Source organism: Hyperolius riggenbachi, chromosome 4 (genome assembly GCF_040937935.1).
Source record: "Hyperolius riggenbachi isolate aHypRig1 chromosome 4, aHypRig1.pri, whole genome shotgun sequence".
NCBI classification, from domain to species: domain Eukaryota; kingdom Metazoa; phylum Chordata; class Amphibia; order Anura; family Hyperoliidae; genus Hyperolius; species Hyperolius riggenbachi.
In genome coordinates, this window is record NC_090649.1 from 309,395,679 (window position 1) to 309,410,442 (window position 14,764).

The 14,764-nt window shown below is 47.1% G+C and overlaps 1 protein-coding gene across 1 annotated transcript in view; it reads right to left on the bottom strand.

The window, feature by feature from the left end:
* The window catches only part of LOC137503923 (interleukin-20 receptor subunit alpha-like), a 119,241-nt gene that overhangs the window by 44,141 nt on the left and 60,336 nt on the right, over nucleotides 1–14,764 (bottom strand). The window lies entirely within an intron of this gene.

The following is a 14,764-nucleotide window of genomic DNA, read 5'->3' on the forward strand; positions in this document are numbered from 1 at the left end:
TTCTGTTCACTGTTCTGTGTCTGCTTGGAATAGTGGTACACCGCTCGTTCAGCCACACTATATAGCATTCTGTGTACTGTTCTGTGTCTGCTGGGAACAGTAGTACACCGCTCGTTCAGCCACACTATATAGCATTCTGTGTACTGTTCTGTGTCTGCTGGGAACAGTAGTACACCGCTCGCTCAGCCACACTATATAGCATTCTGTTCACTGTTCTGTGTCTGCTGGGAATAGTGGTACACCGCTCGCTCAGCCACACTATATAGCATTCTGTTCACTGTTCTGTGTCTGCTGGGAATAGTGGTACACCGCTCGCTCAGCCACACTATATAGCATTCTGTTTACTGTTCTGTGTCTGCTGGGAACAGTAGTACACCGCTCGCTCAGCCAGAGTATATAGCATTGTGTTTACTGCCACTCTGTGTACACCGCTCAGCCAGACTATATACCATTGTTTACTGACACTCTGTGTACACCACTCAGCCACACTATATACCATTGTTTACTGACACTCTGTGTACACCGCTCAGCCAGACTATATACCATTGTTTACTGCCACTCTGATTCTGCTGGGAACAGTAGTACACCGCTCGCTCAGCCAGACTATATACCATTGTTTACTGACACTCTGTGTACACCGCTCAGCCAGACTATATACCATTGTTTACTGACACTCTGTGTACACCACTCAGCCACACTATATACCATTGTTTACTGACACTCTGTGTACACCGCTCAGCCAGACTATATACCATTGTTTACTGCCACTCTGATTCTGCTGGGAACAGTAGTACACCGCTCGCTCAGCCAGACTATATACCATTGTTTACTGACACTATATAGCAGACTATATAGCATTGTGTGTACACCGCTCAGCCAGACTATATGCCATTGTTTACTGACACTCTGTGTACACCGCTCAGCCAGACTATATACCATTGTTTACTGACACTCTGTGTACACCGCTCAGCCAGACTATATACCATTGTTTACTGCCACTCTGATTCTGCTGGGAACAGTAGTACACCGCTCGCTCAGCCAGACTATATACCATTGTTTACTGACACTCTGTGTACACCGCTCAGCCAGACTATATACCATTGTTTACTGCCACTCTGATTCTGCTGGGAACAGTAGTACACCGCTCGCTCAGCCAGACTATATACCATTGTTTACTGACACTATATAGCAGACTATATAGCATTGTGTGTACACCGCTCAGCCAGACTATATACCATTGTTTACTGACACTCTGTGTACACCGCTCAGCCAGACTATATACCATTGTTTACTGCCACTCTGATTCTGCTGGGAACAGTAGTACACCGCTCGCTCAGCCAGACTATATAGCATTGTGTTTACTGCCACTCTGTGTACACCGCTCAGCCACACTATATAGCATTGCGTACTCTGCCAGTCAGTGTGTATATTGCTGGGATCAGTAATACTCCACTCACCGTCAACCACTATATGAGCTCAACATGAGTTCCCCAGAGACCTCCGCTGTGAGCAGCACTCCCAACAACAGCAACAGCCAACGCCCCACGCAAGCTATAACATCCACCCCAGCAGCCAGTGGTCAGCAGCAGCCCTCCCCGGAGGAGAACGTTGTGTCCATCAGTCCGTCGCCAGAGCGATTAATGAGGGCTGCCATTGAGGAGATGATGGGGCCTGATGTGGAGGAGGAGGTCTGGCTCAGGCCAGCATCCCAAGTTAATGTTGAGGACGATGAGGGGTCTGTGTCTGGGGATGTTGGGGTGGCAGAGGTGGTGGGTGGGTCAGACTCAGGAGAAGAGTTGTATGATGAGGATGATGATCGGGACCATCTGTATGTGCCTCAGAGTCCGACCCCGGAAAACATGTTGTATCGTGTGTTTAGGTACTAAAATCTGCGTTCCCTCCCAGTAGTGTTGGGCGAACAGTGTTTGCCACTGTTTGGGTTCTGCAGAACATCACCCTGTTCGGGGTGACTATATAGCAGACTATATAGCATTGTGTTTAATGCCACTCTGTGTACACGGCTCAGCCACACTATATAGCATTGTGTTTACTTCCACTCTGTGTCTGCTGGGAACAGTAGTACACCGCTCACCCGCCACTGTATAGCATTGTGCTCTGTGTCACTGCTGACAATAGTGGTACACCGCTCACCCACCACTGTATAGCATTTCTGTACTGCCACTGTACTGCTGCCAGTCAGCGTGTACTTTAAGGATAAGTGAAATGAGGAAGAAATCCGGTGAAAGAGGGAGGGGCAAGGGAAGAGGTGTTTCCCCTGACGGTTCACGTACAGGCCACAGGGGAGCACCCAAGAAAACCCACTCAATACTGCCCATGTTGTCCAGGACAACAACCCTCACAGATCCAAAAGAACAGGACCAGATAATTACTTGGATGACCTCTCAAGCGTCCAGCAGTGGGTTAAGCAGCACCAGCACATCACGCACGAGGTCCGAGTCCTCAGCCAGTTAAAGTCTGGGCTTTCTTTGAAGACTGCACTGAGGATGTTACCATGGCGATTTGCAAGGTGTGCAAGACCCGCCTGAGCAGGGGGAAAAGTATTAACAACCTCTCCACCACCAGCATGAGCCGCCACATTCTATCCAAACATCCCACTCTGTGGGCAAACGCGGCAGGACAGGGTACCACCAGCAACACTGCCTCCCTTGGGTTCACCAGACTCACCACCAGACCCGCCTCAGCAGCAGCAGTAGCCCAGCCATTGCGTGGTTCACAACATTCACAAACATCAGACGATGCTGACACTGTCACTTTCCGGACTAGTGCTCTTGAGGTCTCCCAGTGTTCATCAAACACAACAACCAACAGCCCTTCGGTGTGCAGCGCTACGGTTGAGTTGTCTGTTTCTGAGATGTTTGAGCACAAGAGGAAATTGCCAGCAAATGACCCCCGGGCCGTGGCAGTAACAGCCAGCCAGCATAGCCAAGCTTCTGGCCTGCGAAATGCTGCCATATCGAGTGGTGGAGACAAACAGCTTCAAGGGCATGATGTCAGTGGCCATCCCACGTTACGTGGTTCCCAGCCGCTACCACTTTGCGCGCTCTGCAGTGCCTGAGTTGCATGAGCACGTGGTCAGCTAAATAACCCGAAGCTTGAAGAATGCCGTTGCCTGCAAGGTTCACCTCACCACTGACACCTGGACGAGTGCGTTCGGCCAGGGTCGATACATCTCCCTTACCGCGCACTGGGTGAACCTTGTGGAGCCTGGCAGCGATTCCTCACCTGCTACGGCGCGGGTGTTGCCCACGCCGCAAACAGCTGGATAACAACAGCAGCACCTACCTCTCTGACTCCTTCTCCTCCAACGCATCTCAAAGCTGTACCTCATCCGGAAATGCTAACCCAGCACCAGCAGCAGTAGGATCGTGGAAGCAGTGCAGCACAGCTGTTGGCATGCGTCAGCAAGCGTTGCTGAAGCTGATCTGCCTTGGGGATAAGCAGCACACAGGGGAGGAAATTTGGAGGGGAATAAAGGAACAGACGGATTTGTGGCTGGCACCGCTGGACCTGAAACCGGGCATGAAGCTAGACACCTGGCACGAACTGGCAATGTACGCAATAGAGGTGCTGGCTTGCCCGGCAGCCAGCGTTATGTCGGAACGCTGTTTCAGTGCTGCCGGAGGCATCATCACAGATCGGCGTATCCGCCTCTCCACAGAAAATGCAGACCGTCTGACTCAAATTAAAATGAATCAATCCTGGATTGGAAACGACTACGCAACACTCCTGGACCCCAACCAAGTAACATGACCGATGAACATCCGGGATGGTTTAGCGTTTCCGGTCCCTGTTTATTGAACCTCTCATCTGTATTACATTTATGACTGCATGGCGGCAAAAAGCATTGCTGCTATATCCGCACGCTTTTTGTCCTCATGCAAGGCCTGGGTTGTTGTGTCTCACAAAGCGTGGCCTTCTCCTCCTGCGCCTCCTCCTGTTCCATCACGTGTGCTGCTGCTGCTGCTGCTGGGTTACCGTTGCCGCGTGGTCCCTGTTTATTGAACCTCTTATCTTTATTACATTTATGACTACATGGCGGTACAAAGCATGCTATCCGCACGCTTTTTGTCCTCATGCAAGGCCTGGGTTGTTGTGTCTCACAAAGCGTGGCCTTCTCCTCCTGCGCCTCCTCCTGTTCCATCACGTGTGCTGCTGCTGCTGCTGCTGCTGGGTTAGCGTTGCCGCGTGGTCCCTGTTTATTGAACCTCTTATCTTTATTACATTTATGACTACATGGCGGTACAAAGCATGCTATCCGCACGCTTTTTGTCCTCATGCAAGGCCTGGGTTGTTGTGTCTCACAAAGCGTGGCCTTCTCCTCCTGCGCCTCCTCCTGTTCCATCACGTGTGCTGCTGCTGGGTTAGCGTTGCCGCGTGGTCCCTGTTTATTGAACCACTTATCTTTATTACATTTATGACTGCATGGTGGTACAAAGCATGCTATCCGCACGCTTCTTGTCCTCATGCAAGGCCTGGGTTGTTGTGTCTCAAAGCGTGGCCTTCTCCTCCTGCGCCACCCTCCTCCTGTTCCATCACGTGTGCTGCTGCTGGGTTAGCATTACCGGTCCCTTTTCCTGGAACCTCTTATATGTATTACATTTATGACTGCATGCCGACAAAAAGCATGTTACCTGTGCAAAGAAAACAGACATTTCCCGCATTTAAAAGACAGTTTTCCCTTTGAAACTTTAAAATCGATTTTCTCAAAAACTATAAGCTCTTTTTGCTAAATTTTTTTTTCCTCTTGTACCCACTCCCAAGGTGCACATACCCTGTAAATTTGGGGTATGTAGCATATAAGGAGGCTTTACAAAGCACAAAAGTTCGGGTCCCCATTGACTTCCATTATGTTCGGAGTTCGGGTCGAACACCCGAACATCGCGGCCATGTTCGGCCTGTTCGGCCCGAACCCGAACATCTAGATGTTCGCCCAACACTAATACTGACTGATTTTTTATTTTGTCCACAGATGTCATCATCTGAGCTGTCTTTGATCAGTCACACCAATAGCTTTGCAGAAGAGCCAAGGCTAACATTTTCTGTGATGCCCACTCTAGGGATGGTCAAATAAACCTATTGAATGAAGGTGAGTTGGGATTTTGAAGCTGCATAAATTAACATAATTCTGCATCAACTCAGAATTATTTGTACCTCATTGACCATCTACGCCAGGGAAGACTGGCATCTGGTTTGAGTGGTTTCCACTTGTCAATAATATTTTTCACAATATAATTATGGACGTCCATTTCTTTGGAATTTGCCTTATAACCCTTCACGGATTGATCGGCACCAACAATTGCTCCTCTAAGATCATTTCTGATGCTTTTCCTTCTTGCCATTGGATTAACATACCTGAATGCTCAAGACCAGGAAGCTACTAAAACGTCTGCATTTATAGAGGTGGTCACACATGTGATCAAGTGCATTTAATTAGCAGCACCGTCCTGGCTGCGGCTTAGGCTTCTTTTCCACGGACTGTTGAAAGGCAGTGAAATGCCTCTCAGACTCTCACAACTGCTTGGTGCTGTCTGGTAACTGCTTACTGCTGCCTAATAACTGCTCACTGCTACCAGTGGCAACTGTTTGCTGAGCACACAGTTCAACTTCCTGTGGAAAAGAGACCTTACTCTCTTAATTCCAATGTAAGTGGTAAGGGTAGACTTCATTTTTCATAAGCTGCTTCTGCATTTTGACTGTGTTAAATAAATGATTGCACTGTGCAATCATGTGATGTTGTTCCTCTTGGGTTATATTTACCGTATTTACCTGAAGCGCAAAACCTTCAAATGTAAAGCCCTAAAAGTCTTCGAGGAAGAGATTCAGCAGGACAAACAGACAACTGTTATTGATTAAAATTATATAAATGTGTCAGCCTCCATATCCCACTCACTTCAGGTTCCATTTAAACTTTCAGGGCTCGTTTCCACTATCGCGAATCTGCATGCGTCCAACGCATGCAGATCCGCACATGTAATGCAAGTGGATGGGCCTGTTTCCACTGTAGCGTTGTTGAGGTGCGTTTTTTTCAGCGTGAAAAAAACGCACAAAAGAGCCAACGATTTCGCCTGCGTCGGGAATCCGTGCGAATCGCCGCTAATGTATTTAATAGTAAAAACGCATGCGTTTGTTACATGCGTTTTTACCCGCGATTTCGCGTGTGATTTCGCACCTTTTTCAATTTTATTTGGCCCTGGCAGTGTCATGGTTAATTTCGCATGGCACCCTGCCATGCGAAATCGCATGCGAAATCGCGGGTAAAAACGCATGCGGAAACGCATCCGCATGCGTTTTTACAAGCGTCGGAATGCGGCCGAAATCGCGTCGCAACAGTGGAAACGAGCCCTTAAACAATTTCTTGGACATCACAGTTAACAGGGTTAAGGCTAGGTCCACACTTATCCATGCAGATTTGGTAAAAATGTTTTCTCAGTTTTTATTCTTTTTAATTTATTCGCAGCATATGTTTCCAGACCATGGAAATGCATGCCCAGCCCTGGCCGGGGGTGGGGGGGCGAACTGGAGGGGAAAGCAACCAGGATGGGGGGGGGGGGGGTGCAGCGATAGGCAGGGAGACCTGGGTCCTCCGTCCCCGCTCCCCTCCAGCTATTTGTGCACAAGTTGTTAAAATGTAAAGTGAGCGGGGAAGTGCTTGCCTTCCTTCTTTGCGTTCCACTGCTCGCCGCTAGACTTCCTGCAATGTCGCACTCTATACTTCAGAGGGCGGCATTGCAGGTAGTGACACGACGAGCGGAGGAGGGGGGAGCAGCCGCCCGCTGCCCCCTCCCCCCTCCCATCCTGGCTGCTTCCCCTCTAGCCTATACCTGGGGACACCTAACCTATGCTGAGGCGAGGAGCAGGCACTAGGCAATGCGAATCTCCTTCTATATCTGTGTCTGTGTAGAGGGATATCTGTTTTTGCATTGCCTGCCACTACCCCTCCATGTGCCGTTCGTGAAAACCCTGCAAATCCGGACCGTCCGTTCAGTTATTCAAAATGGATCCCCTGGAACGCACACGGATCCGTTTTGAAACTGAGTGAAGACTGCTGCTATTTTTAACATTGGTATCCGTGGCTTCGTTTTTGACCCAGACCAAAAAACTGAGCCACGGATACGTTTTTAAAATAAGTGTGAACCTACTCTAAATGATACATGTTTTTACAGTTGTAGGTGAATTATTTAGTATCTCATGAGAGTCTGAAGTGCATAAAAGTGAAAATTGTATACTTACCTACCGGTAATTTTCCTTTCCCCATGCATCCATGGCAACACATCGGGTATTGGTTCCCGCCCCCAATACTCCACAGGACATGATTAGTATAAGTGTCTTGATTACGGCCCCGCCCGCTGTCCAGTAACTAGTACATCACCGAACAGTGGGAGGGACCGTTGTGTTGCCATGGATGCATGGGGAAAGGAAAATTACCGGTAGGTAAGTATACAATTTTCACTTTTCCCCTTGCCTCCATGGCAACACATCGGGATCTAACTATAAGAAAACAACGGGAGGGAGACTGTGGCAGGTGCAAATCAAGGCAAAACATTTATTCTACAAACTACAGAGATGCAGATCCACACGCTATGACCGCCCTTCCGAATTCTACGGGAGTCGCGGTTGACGTATCAACTTTGTAATGGTTAATAAAAGTACCTTGATTAGTCCAGTTTGCCGCTTGCCAAATTTTTTCAGGCATAACTCTAGCCTGAGATGCCCAGGACGTGGCTACACTGCGAGTCGAGTGTGCCCTGATTTCTTTTGGTGGATTTATCCCCCGTGACTTGTATGCGTTTTGTATTAGTCGGACTAACCACGATGCAATTGTCCTGCTCGAGGCTGCCTGTCCTTTCCTGTAACCTGATTGTATGATGAACAATCTTTCAGATTTCCGGATTTCCTTTGTAGCTTGAACATAGGTTCTTAGAGCTCTGGATACGTCCAAGGAGTGTAGGGTGGATGAACCTTCCTGTGTGAAGTTCGGTAGTGACCACTCCTGATTTAGATGATGACTGGAAGAAACTTTTGGGAGAAACCCCTGAATTGGCCTAAGTTGCACCCTATCAGGATAGAAGACTAGATACGGCTCTCGGTAGCTCAATGCTTGCAATTCTGAGACCCTTCGAGCCGAAGAGATGGCAACTACAAAAATTGTCTTCAGAGTCAAGTCCCATAACGAACATTGTTCGATAGGCTCAAAGGGTGGTTTAGTAAGATATTCTAACACTAACGGCAAGTCCCATGAGGCAAAGACTGGCTTTATGGGAGGGCGTAGTTTCGTCACAGCCAACACAAATTGCTTAATTAGCGGATTGTCTGCCCATTTCTTACTGGTCAAGGCTGAGATTGCAGAAATGTGCACTTTAATAGAGTGTACACTTAGTCCCTTCTCCACTCCTGTCTGCAGAAAAGCTAGAATGTCTCTCACCAATGGACTGAGGGGATTGAAGCTTTGAGATCTTGAGAATTCCGAAAAAAACCTTCCAGATTCTTTGATAGGTTGTGTTCGTGGAGAGCTTTCGAGCCTTCTGTAAGGTCTCTATTACTGCCTCTGAACATCCTAGGTTCCTTAACTTTCCCCTCTCAACTTCCAGGCCATCAATTTCAGTCGGGTCGGATCTGGATGATATCTCGGCCCTTGAGATAGTAATTCCCTGTTGCATGGAAGCTGGAGGGGCTGGGTCATCGCCATCTGAAGAGCTGTAGGGAACCAAGGCCTTCTGGGCCAGTGTGGGAGGATTGCTATTAACGTCACAGATTCCGACCTGAGTCTCCTCAAGAGATGCATAATTAGGGGTACTGGAGGAAACACGTAAGCTAATTGGAAGCTCCAAGGGGCTGTCAACGCATCCAATTCCTCCGCATCCGGCTCCCGGTACCGACTGTAGAATCTCTTGCATTTGCTGTTTTTCCTCGTGGCCATTAGGTCCAGTTCTGGAATCCCCATCTGTGAACAGATCCACTGGAATACTGTATCTTGCAGTTCCCACTCGTTGTTGGATAGCTGCGTACGACTGAGGTAATCCGGTACTATGTTCAGAGTCCCCGGAATATGCATCGCTGAAAGTGAGACTAGATGACTGACTGCATACTCGAATATCCACCTTGCTCCCTGCAAAAGAGAGTGGCTCCGAGTGCCACCCTGATTTCTGACGTATGCCACAGCTGTCATATTGTCCATCCTCAGAGTCACTACTCTGCCTTTGACTATATGGTGAATAGGCTGCTCTCGATTCTAGCCTGTTTGCTGGCCAACTGGTCATGAATCGAGGCCCCACTCCCTGTGCTATAGTTCCTGCGCAGGATGCTCCCCATCCCTTTGTGCTTGCGTCTGTTTGTACAATAATCGGTCTCTCTTGCTTCAGTTGGACTCTCCTCAGAAGATTGCTGTCTGTTAACCACCAACTTAAATCTGCTTTCATGAAAGTTGTTAACAATATGGTCTGCCTCAGATTCAGACCATCCCATTGCTGGAGAAACCCTTGTTGAAAATTTCTCAGGTGCCAATGTGCCCACGGCACCATTGGTATGGTAGATGACATTGTTCCTATGACTTTTAGACATACCTTTGCCTGTGCATGCTGTGCCAGTAATACCTGTAAGACTCTCTGCTTCACTGTCAGTAACTTCTCCTGTGGTAACCCCACTGCATTCTCCTCTGTGATAAATCTCGCTCCTAGATAAATCAAATCTTTTGTTGGAGACAGATGACTTTTGCGATAATTGATTATCCAGCCGAATTTCACAAGGATTTGGATTAGTAACTGCTTGTGGAGTTCTATCTACCCTTCTGAATCTGCCAGTAGAAGAATGTCGTCTAAAGAGTGGTGACAACGTAGCCCTTTTAGCCTCAGGAGAGCAATCACTTCTATCAGAATCTTGGTAGAAGTCCTTGGTGCTGTACAGATCCCGAATGGGAGGCATACAAATTGAAAGTGCTGATTTCCTACAGCGAACCGGAGAAACTTTTGGAATGATTCCTGTATTGGTATATGCAAGTAAGCATCTTCCAGATCGATGGACAATAGGAAATCGTTCGGTCTTACCGCTGCTATTATCGTGTTCAATGATTCCATTTTGAATTTTTCTAGATGTATATATAAATTGAGCAGTTTGAGGTCGAGCACGGGTCGGCAGTCTCCCGACTTCTTCTGAACGAAAAATAGGCTCGAGTAGAATCCTTGCTTTTCCTGCTGCTGTGGAACTGGTACTATTGCCCTTTTCCGAATCAATTCTTGCAGATAGGTGTCCAGTATTTCCTTTTTGTCCGCTGTAACTGGTAACTTTGTTCGCCTGAAATGATTTGCTGGTGGGTTCTTACTACCCAAGGGGCATGTATGTGAGATTTTCATATCTGATCATAGTTCATTAACCTCGCCCCAACCGGGCATTCCTGGCCTTGATAATTGTCAAAAAGACTTTTTTGGGGGTTGGCGCTGAATTAGCTTTCTGCTTGTTAGCTCTCCCATAATTAGTTTGGCCCATTTGCCAATTTTTTCTATAGCTCCTGCCGGGCTTGTAGTTTCTTGCGTTCCTATATCTGGACGACTGTTGCTGTCCTTGTGATGGTGTAAATTGTCTCATAGGTCGTCGATCTTGAGGTATAAGACCCGACTTACCCCCAGTCACTCGGGTGATGGCAGTATCCATTTTGTCTCCAAATAAAGATTTTCCATCATATGGAATTTTACACCATAGTAACCGGGAAGCCGGGTCCGCCACCCAAGATCTTAACCATAAGGCTCTTTTGGCTGTTACGGATACTAACATAGACCTAGCTGAGGAGCGAATGATGTCTATAGCCGCTTCGCCTACGAAGTCCCCGGTGATTTTTAGATCCTCTAATGCTGCAATTAGATCTTCCTTTTCAGCATCTTCTCTAATTTTTTGTTCTAAGTTGTCCGTCCATGCTCTGATGGCTTGACCTACAGAGGTAAGAGCAATTGCCGGTTTACAAGCTCCGCCACAGCCCACATAAATTTTCTTTAAGTCTAAGTCCAGCTTTCTGTCAAGCGGATCCTTAAACGCGATAGAATCTTCTATTGGCAGAGTAACGTGTTTCGCTAGGCGAACCACTGAGGCATCTACCGAGGGTGCATTCTCCAAAGAACTTACTCCCTCTTCTGGCAACGGATACAACTTTGACAGCCTGTTAGCAATAGGAGTCTTCTTTTCTATTTTTTGCCATTCCTGATCTATCAGATCCTGAATTTCATCCATAATCGGGAAAGTAGTTCTGGACTTTGATAAATGTGCGTAATATTTCTTCGGTTTCTTTGATGTTTCCTGCGGCTTCTGAACTGGGTCTTCCCACCCAATCGCTTCTCTCACCGCCTTCACATACGGCTCTACAAGAGCAAAATCGAAACCAATCTCAAAATTGTTTTCCGGCGCCTCTATAGCTGATGTCGACGGCTGATCCGGCATATGCAACTGTTGTTGCTGTGACATTTGTAATGGAACCTTAGACATATAATCCTGCACTGATTCTTGTACAGCCTTTTGAATAATTTCTGTAACATCTATAGGTTCTTCGTTTGTCTGCTTCCCCATTTCTCAAAAACAGTCCACGCAGAACGTCTTCCCTGGAACTGCCGGCTGTGAACAAGCCCAACAAAGTTTGTCCTGATTCCGATAATCCGGGGACCTTGATCTTGCTTGCTTTGTTGCGAGGAGGCGACCTTGAAGCACGTCTTTTGTTACGTGATCTGGAACTGCAAAAGAGAATGCAGTAATGAGCACTCCATTCCGTCCTTGTTCTTACTAACTTACCTTGTACCCCCCTTACCTTTGATAGTATTGCTGGTCTGTGTGAGGCCTACAGGCATCCATAGTTAGGCAGCAAAATCAGCTGCAAAGAGGAAACAGAATAACAGTAAGAAGATCAAAGTGGAAAACAAAAAGAAAGCATCCCTGATCTATAGAGCATAGGGATATAAACTTCAATCCATTCAAGTAAAAAGGCCCACCTGGTAGGGTTCTGCAGGAAAATATATATATATATATATTATATATATATGTGCCCCGAGTTGCGCTGCATCCAACTGTCAGCAATAGCCTGCGGCGTTTCCTCCTGCGCGCACAGCCTCCAGACACTTTGTAGCAAGTGTCAGCTGTTTAAATAAGCTGTGCGCGCTACAAGCCGCGTTACTTCCGGGTCGGAGGCCACGCCGTGCATCCAGCCAAACCAAAGCGGCGGAAATGACGCGACACAGGCGTACTTCCGGATCTCGTCCTTGCGTTTCACTTGGCCACTCCGGCAGGTACAAGACGGTGGAGCGCACGCTACAATGCGATCAATGCGCCCATATGCAGAACCTGACAGGCTGGAAAGAGGAAATGGATGCCGGCCGAAACCACCCATTTAGAGCGGCAAGAAGTAAGTTGCTCCAGCCCCTCATCCACCAGGCACTGTTAGGGCCTCTATATTCAGAGCGAGCGAGCGGGTATGACCCCCAAGACCAGCAGAACGGGGTCCCCCATGTTTAGGCCCATTTAGAGCCTGTGTAATGGGTAGCAACAGGGGAGGCAGCCTGTGCGAGGGTCCCATAATGAGACCGGCAAGGGGGTAAAAATAAAAATGTTTTGCAGGACAAAAGCCTGCCGTCCTGTGAGGTGATGGACCAGGAAAAAAAGACAGCGGGCGGGGCCGTAATCAAGACACTTATACTAATCATGTCCTGTGGAGTATTGGGGGCGGGAACCAATACCCGATGTGTTGCCATGGAGGCAAGGGGAAAACCAGTTATACCTGTTTTACTGATTCCTCTATCCCAGAATACAGGTATGCTTGCAGAGAACCTGTCTAAAACCATGGTTGACACTTTTTTTTTCAAATAGGATGGCATTAAACGTGTTCTGTGTGTGTGTGTGTGGGGTTGGGGGGGGGGGGGGGGGGGTGGTTGAAGATAAAAACAAACACTTACCTGGGGCTTCTATCAGCCCACTGTAGCAGTAATGTCCCACGCCCTCCTCCTCCGATCCGTCGTTCCCTGCCACCGGCACCGGGCAATTATTCGTCTAACAAGATGAATAATGCGCACTCCCGCTCGCGTCATGTACTGCGCAGGCACAGTATAAAGTTTTCTTGTACTTTGCATGCGCAGTAAGCTTCCGATGACACGCGCGGCAGCCGCGGTTGGTTGGCATGCCGCACTAGACCGGGACCGGCGGGGGAGAACGGCGGATCGGAGGAGGAGGGCGTGGGACATTACTGCTACAGGGGGCAGATAGAAGCCCCAGGTAAGTGTCTGTTTTTATCTTCAACATCCTCCCACACAACCCCTTTAACAATTATAATGAACTTCAGCATTGCAGCTGCTTATACTTATACATATTTTAATTTATTCTGAATCCCTTTACTCATACAAATATTGCTTTAAAAACAGTTTTGGGAGTAGGAATAGGAATGCATATCAATCAATTATTGCCAGTCTCTACCGATATCAGAGTAGAGATGATCAATGAGATGCTAATTTTACGAGTTATTGCAAATTGTATGCAGCATGAGCAAATTAGCTCCTAATCACTAGTACTTCGCAGATGCACAGCTTGATGCTGCTGTGCTCTTGCTGGCTGCATCTAAGGGCTCGTTCCCACTATCGCGAATCTGCATGCGTCCAACGCATGCAGATCCGCACATGTAATGCAAGTGGATGGGCCTGTTTCTACTGTAGCGTTGTTGAGGTGCGTTTTTTTCAGCGGTAAAAAAACGCACAAAAGAGCCAACGATTTCGCCTGCGTCGGGAATCCGTGCGAATCGCCGCTAATGTATTTAATAGTAAAAACGCATGCGTTTGTTACATGCGTTTTTACCCGCGATTTCGCGTGCGATTTCGCACCTTTTTCAATTTTATTTAGCCCTGGCAGTGTCATGGTTAATTTCGCATGGCACCCTGCCATGCGAAATCGCATGCGAAATCGCGGGTAAAAACGCATGCGGAAACGCATCCGCATGCTATTTTACAAGTGTCGGAATGCGGCCGAAATCGCGTCGCAACAGTGGGAACGAGCCCTAAAAGATTATTCTCCAGCGGACAAGTGCAATCCCTGGACCTCAGTCTCTTACATTACGCTGTTTTGCAAAGATTGACATATTGGATGCAATTATAACTGGCCATGTTTTGGGCTGGCAGGACGATAAATATATGCGATACATACCTGGACATGGCTGTATGTAGGTTTTTTTCTTTTTTTTTTTTTTTTTATAAACTGTCCTGTAGTTATAAACTATGATCACAGAAAAAAACCTCTACCTCTGAAGAAGCGACCTGGTCATGGGTTGTGAAACATGCGTTAGGCTATTGACATTATGACCAATGTGTATTAACGACTTTTTTTATGCAATATCACTAGTATGACTATTTATTGGTATTACTATTAACCACTTCGCATCCAGACCTTGTTTTCCCTAAGGAAAAAGAGCAGTTTTGACATGTTAGCTATGTCCATATTTAATCAGCAATAACGTTATCCCTACTTATGAAAAACACAGTATTTCATCCAATTCTGGTTTAAAAATAAAAAGTGGTATTGTAGATAAAAAAAACACACATTTTATTTGGCTATTTCTACAGTTTATCCCACAACTTTAATTACGTTCCAGTCACAATTTATGGTGAAGATATTTGATTCTGAAATAATGCTATGGTGTGTATTTTTTACTATGAACAGAGAAAATAAACATATTTTTAATGGTAAAAATCAATCTTATTGGCTCTGGGAACATATATTCTCTTTCACCAATTAG